Source organism: Neoarius graeffei, chromosome 23, assembly GCF_027579695.1.
Source record: "Neoarius graeffei isolate fNeoGra1 chromosome 23, fNeoGra1.pri, whole genome shotgun sequence".
NCBI lineage: Eukaryota > Metazoa > Chordata > Actinopteri > Siluriformes > Ariidae > Neoarius > Neoarius graeffei.
Genome location: NC_083591.1, coordinates 501,905 through 508,336, shown reverse-complemented (window position 1 = coordinate 508,336; position 6,432 = coordinate 501,905).

Genomic DNA, 6,432 nt, shown 5'->3' with positions numbered 1-6,432 from the left:
AGGACTGAAAAAACCGGAACTTCTGGCACATGCTGGAAAACTTGCACCCATGTAAATGCACACAAAACCCTGACCTACTCCTTCATCCAGGCCTGGGTGAGAAAACGATCGTGATCTGTATCGCTGATACACACTCCAACAGCAATAAGAGAATTATTAGATGGAACGTTTGAAACACAAACCACCAGAAAGCACATAACGAACACACAAAGTTCAATTTCATGAACAAACCCCAGACGTGCTTCGTCCCTTAAACAGCCATTATATCGTATCCCGTGATAATGGAGTGTGATACGCGACACGCAGACAGACAGGTGTTTAAGAGGTGAACTGACTGTTTGCACCATCAACATGTGATAAAGAGTGTGGAGTGAGAACATGAGCAGTGTCCCCGCAGGTCTGAAATACCCATGGTGGTAGCTGGCAGAAAGAGCCGGTATGACCTTCTTCCACAAACACGATCTACATGTGACTTCAGATCACAGAGAAATCCCCTCTGGTCACACTGCGCATGCCGTCCATCAGCGACAACCTCAGACTTCAGACAAACTGACTGTTTTCTTTACGATTTCATTTTTGACTTGTGTAGAAAAAAAAGAAACAAGCAAACAAATATTCTTATTAATTTGTTCCTTATATGAAAACAAAATGACTAAGGCTACGTTTACACTAGACCGTATCTGTCTCGTTTTCTTCGCGGACGCACTGTCCGTTTACATTAACCCCCCTGAAAAAGCGGGGAAACGGGAATCCGCCAGCGTCCACGTATTCAATCTAGATCGTATCAGCTCCGGTGCTGTGTAAACATTGAGAATACGCGAATACGCTGTGCTGAGCTCTAGCTGGCGTCTCATTGGACAACGTCACTGTGACATCCACCTTCCTGATTCGCTGGCATTGGTCATGTGACGCGACTGCTGAAAAACGGCGCAGACTTCCGCCTTGTATCACCTTTCATTAAAGAGTATAAAAGTATGAAAATACTGCAAATACTGATGCAAATACTGTCCATTGTGTAGTTATGATTGTCTTTAGGCTTGCCAGCCTTCCACTTGCAAGTAATAAGTGATCTGCGCTGGGATCACACACACAGCGGCTCAGTCCCGAATCGTGGCTTGTTCACTTCACTCGCGCGCTCTGTGAGCTGCGCAGGGCCGGAGTGCGCACCCTCCAGAGGGCACTCGCTGTTCAGGGCGGAGTGATTTGGAGCGCAGGATGCCTGCGGAGCCGAGCGTATCCGCGTATTGGTGTTGCTGTGTGCACGGCTAACGGTTTTAGTGTCAACGCGAATCGTTTTAAGAACGTTAATCTGATGATCCGCTGATTCGACGTAATGTAAACGTAGCCTAAATATACACAGAACTTTAACATTAGGGCTGGGCGGTATGACCCAAAATTCATATCACGGTATAAACTGAATCTCTTCACGGTAACGGTATATATCGCGGTATAAATGTCGCGGTGTAGAACTTATAATGGAAGTGTTTCTGAAGGGGTTTTGTAGTCTTTTAGCAAAGCTAAATTGATTTAAACAACAAAAAAGCAAAGATATAATGTAATTTTTTGAGCATTTATTGTGCAGAAGAAGAACAGAAGTAAGGAGAGCGCCTCAGAAGTACAAAATTAAAGGGGATATTATAAACAGTACTTCAAGTAAGAGGTTTTCTATCAGGCAAAAACAGTGAAAAGGTTCTGTGATCCAAAGTAGTGCAAAAGACACCAAACATTAAATTTTCCACATCTTAAAGAACACAAAAAATAAATAGATATTCTAATAACACTACTTCAAGTACACAGACAGAACAGGCTTTTGTTCTCTTGTGCAAAAACTGTCACTGAACATTTGGTTTCATATTTCAGATTACAATCAAGCTGCAAACACAAACACTGAACTTTGGTTGCCAACAATAAGGTTTTCTTCTCTCATCCAAAATAGTGCAAAAGTTACCAAACACATTTTCCACATCTTAAAGAACACAAAAATACAATTCTAAATACAATTTTAATCGTGTGTTTCAACTCGCTGCGCTCCACTGTTTGGAAAGGGACCGTGTCTTTGCACAAACTGTTGTGATGGCTGTTCTGTCATTCCACCGCGTGCTCTTTCTGTCATAAGGAACTCTTGGTAAAGGCTTGCGCAATGGAGGTCTGTTGTTGGGTCGCGGGGGAAACTTTTTTCTTTCCTCCTGTGTTCGTAGACTGAGCCGGCGTTTGAGCCGAGCGCAGCCTCTGGCTCTCTGCATACTCGAGCACAGGGTTTGATTTCAAATGGTGAAATAAATTGCTCGTGTTACCCCTGTTGGCGGTCACAGTCACTCCACACACTTTGCAGATGACATTTTTCTGCTCAACATCCGACTTTTTAAACCCGAACCACGTCCAAATCACGGATGTAGCACCTTTTTTTTTTTTTTTTGACTAGCTCCTCCTTCTCCGCTGCTCCTGTGCTTGCGGCCATTTTCACACAGAGGCAGGTGCGATGACGTCATCAATGGTATGACGGCAGAGCACAAATCTCTACCGTGGCCAAGTTTATATCGTTTCTACTGTCATACCGTGTATACCGTGCAGCCCTAGTTAACATCCTTTTAATAATCAGTTAAATAGGTTAAGAAAGTGCCATTACAAAGCTGAATATGCTGACTGGACTCAAGCGCTCCATGTTGTCATGGTAACAGTGACAATAACACACAAGGTAGGCCAAACGCCGATGTGTACAGCATCAAAGCTCTCAGTCCATGTGGTCGGCTGTTTGTCTGATCATTTCAGCACAACACAGCTCCCTTCACTGATACAGTACATCACAGTCTTTATTATTTATCCATCACTCGGAGAACATTCTCCTTCAGACTTATTTACCAAAAATCTGTCACCAGTAATATTCCTGCTGACGCGCCCCAGTAAAGTCTGCATGCAGGGAAACACTGTGCAGACACTGCTGATAAAAGTAAGGTGTTTAAATTCAACCCTTTTTTGTCCTGGTAATTATTAAAATTAGACTGTTAAAAGTAATTATTTATATCAACTGAAATGACACTTTTTATCATGAAACTTTTCACTTATACTGCCAGCCTTACTGTCATCCATTACATAAGAAATCAGGGCTTTAAAGCCTTCAGCAACTTCTTTAATTTTCACAGAACAAGTTTTTCATAAACATTGTAAATGTGTATAGTGATATTTATAATTACAGTAGCCAGTTAAACAGGCTAATAAGCACAAGATCATCATCATCATAAATGAGTGGCGGGGTGACGCGTGCCGATCAGAGGCGGGGTGACGCGTGCCGATCAGTGGCGGGGTGACGCGTGCCGATCAGTGGCGGGGTGACGCGTGCCGATCAGTGGCGGGGTGACGCGTGCCGATCAGTGGCGGGGTGACGCGTGCCGATCAGTGGCGGGGTGACGCGTGCCGATCAGTGGCGGGGTGACGCGTGCCGATCAGTGGCGGGGTGACGCGTGCCGATCAGTGGCGGGGTGACGCGTGCCGATCAGTGGCGGGGTGACGCGTGCCGATCAGAGGCGGGGTGACGCGTGCCGATCAGAGGCGGGGTGACGCGTGCCGATCAGAGGCGGGGTGACGCGTGCCGATCAGAGGCGGGGTGACGCGTGCCGATCAGAGGCGGGGTGACGCGTGCCGATCAGTGGCGGGGTGACGCGTGCCGATCAGTGGCGGGGTGACGCGTGCCGATCAGTGGCGGGGTGACGCGTGCCGATCAGTGGCGGGGTGACGCGTGCCGATCAGTGGCGGGGTGACGCGTGCCGATCAGAGGCGGGGTGACGCGTGCCGATCAGAGGCGGGGTGACGCGTGCCGATCAGAGGCGGGGTGACGCGTGCCGATCAGAGGCGGGGTGACGCGTGCCGATCAGTGGCGGGGTGACGCGTGCCGATCAGTGGCGGGGTGACGCGTGCCGATCAGTGGCGGGGTGACGCGTGCCGATCAGTGGCGGGGTGACGCGTGCCGATCAGAGGCGGGGTGACGCGTGCCGATCAGAGGCGGGGTGACGCGTGCCGATCAGAGGCGGGGTGACGCGTGCCGATCAGTGGCGGGGTGACGCGTGCCGATCAGTGGCGGGGTGACGCGTGCCGATCAGTGGCGGGGTGACGCGTGCCGATCAGTGGCGGGGTGACGCGTGCCGATCAGTGGCGGGGTGACGCGTGCCGATCAGTGGCGCGGTGACGCGTGCCGATCAGTGGCGCGGTGACGCGTGCCGATCAGTGGCGGGGTGACGCGTGCCGATCAGTGGCGGGGTGACGCGTGCCGATCAGTGGCGGGGTGACGCGTGCCGATCAGTGGCGGGGTGACGCGTGCCGATCAGTGGCGGGGTGACGCGTGCCGATCAGTGGCGGGGTGACGCGTGCCGATCAGTGGCGGGGTGACGCGTGCCGATCAGTGGCGGGGTGACGCGTGCCGATCAGTGGCGGGGTGACGCGTGCCGATCAGTGGCGGGGTGACGCGTGCCGATCAGTGGCGGGGTGACGCGTGCCGATCAGTGGCGGGGTGACGCGTGCCGATCAGTGGCGGGGTGACGCGTGCCGATCAGTGGCGGGGTGACGCGTGCCAATCAGTGACGACACATTAAACACACAGAACCTTCTGCACAATAGCTTTACCTCTTTGTTGTTGCTGTAAAGTTGGCTTTGCAGAGAGTTCTTCTTCTCACTCTCTCGTCACTGATCTGTCTCCAGATCCTGGAAGTCGTTCTTCTACTTCTCACCGCACATGTGTTTATTAGCCCGGGGTTTGTGGTGTTCATGTGCCAAAAAGCAACGCTTTGTCGTGAAGCCGAGCTGAACATCAACTCACCTCGGCACGGACACGGCGCTCAAGGAAGCCTTTAAACCTACAAATTAAACAAAATATGTCTTGGTTATTTTTTATTTATTTAAATACTTCACAGCGGGACTGTATTCTATAACCGCGCGAATCGCCAGATGTTTATAATAATAATAATAATAATAATAATAATAATAATAATATCCTAAATCCCTAATCTGGGTTTAGTCACAAAACAAAGGCTTGTCGACGCCTAAATGGAGATTATTACAGTCATTCGATATTATTCCTATAACTTAAATGGTATCCTTAAAGCAAAATCATGTATTCCTAAACTTAAACAGAATAAATATAAAGGAAAAGCGTCTCGCAAAAAATAAAGTTGGAGCCGCACCAAAACAAAAGACCTGGCACTCACAATATGGCCGCCGATCAATTGGTTAACGGTTTTTCTTCTCCCACCCTCATTCTGTAAATCCCGCCTCCTGCACAAGGATTGGCCGGAACGTCGTATTTACAACCATCTAGCCAATGGAATCAGACGGCTACGGACTACGAGCCAATCCCAACGAAGCAGTGGAGATGAAACAGTTATAATACGGGTGCGAAAAATACAGGTAGCGAGATTTTTAGCTAACTTTGCTAACTCGCAAAAAAAAGCAAGACAAAACAACGACTTACCAACTCCCTTAAAAATTTGTGGGCAAAAACGCCACGTATTGCCAACTACAACTGTTTGGTGAAAAAGTTACTTCTCAAAGGAGTCAACAGCCTCTTCGCCCTGATCCCGCAGCTGAGGTGTTCGCTCTCTCCTTCGCTTCGTCTCTCTCACAACAAAATGGCTCCTCAGTCAGGAATAAATCGCGCAGATGGGAAGCGACCAATCAGCATCGAGCACTCAACTGGGTTTGCCCAATAGGAGACCGCGACACGCTTGTTGCTGCCTTCGTTACGTCACGAGCTTAAAGACGGTGACGCATTTCACAAAGAAAACTTTTCTTTTTCTGAATTTTCACTGTATTGTACATTTTACTTTCGCTTTATCTTTCGAACAAATCGCGTTGATATTCAGTTTCCTCCGGATTGACCACTCCTGACTGTTATTCCTCTTTTTTTATTGAAACGAAGAGTTTTCTGATTCTTCTCCATTCCATAACATTCTCCTGTTTATAACTCAAACCTTCCATCTTTATCAGCACCACTGCACATTTTACTGTTTTATTTCATTTAAAATGTTTGTGATAATTATGATAATTGTATTGAGTGTTTTGCATATAGATTAATATCACAGTGTAAAAGGCCCCGATGTGAATAAAAACAGGAGTTTAATGTTGACGAAATGGACATGTCAGTGATCTATTATAGTTATTTAGGAAGTCATACTGTTCTGTCTGTTCTATATCAGGTGTGTTATTTAAACCTGTCTGCATGGAGAAGCTTAACAATTACAAATGTACATTCAGTTAAGTACTGAATGTAAAGCAGGAGGAAAACAAACATGAGAGAGAGAGAAATTGCAGAGAATGTAAGATGTGGTGTAAACAGTTAACCAAATTCTTGACCAACTTTCTGTCTAATTTTTTTTTAAGTTCTATCCTGTATCAGTGTTTCCTCAGTGAATCTTGAAATCCAGAACAGCCTCAAGCTCCCAGTGC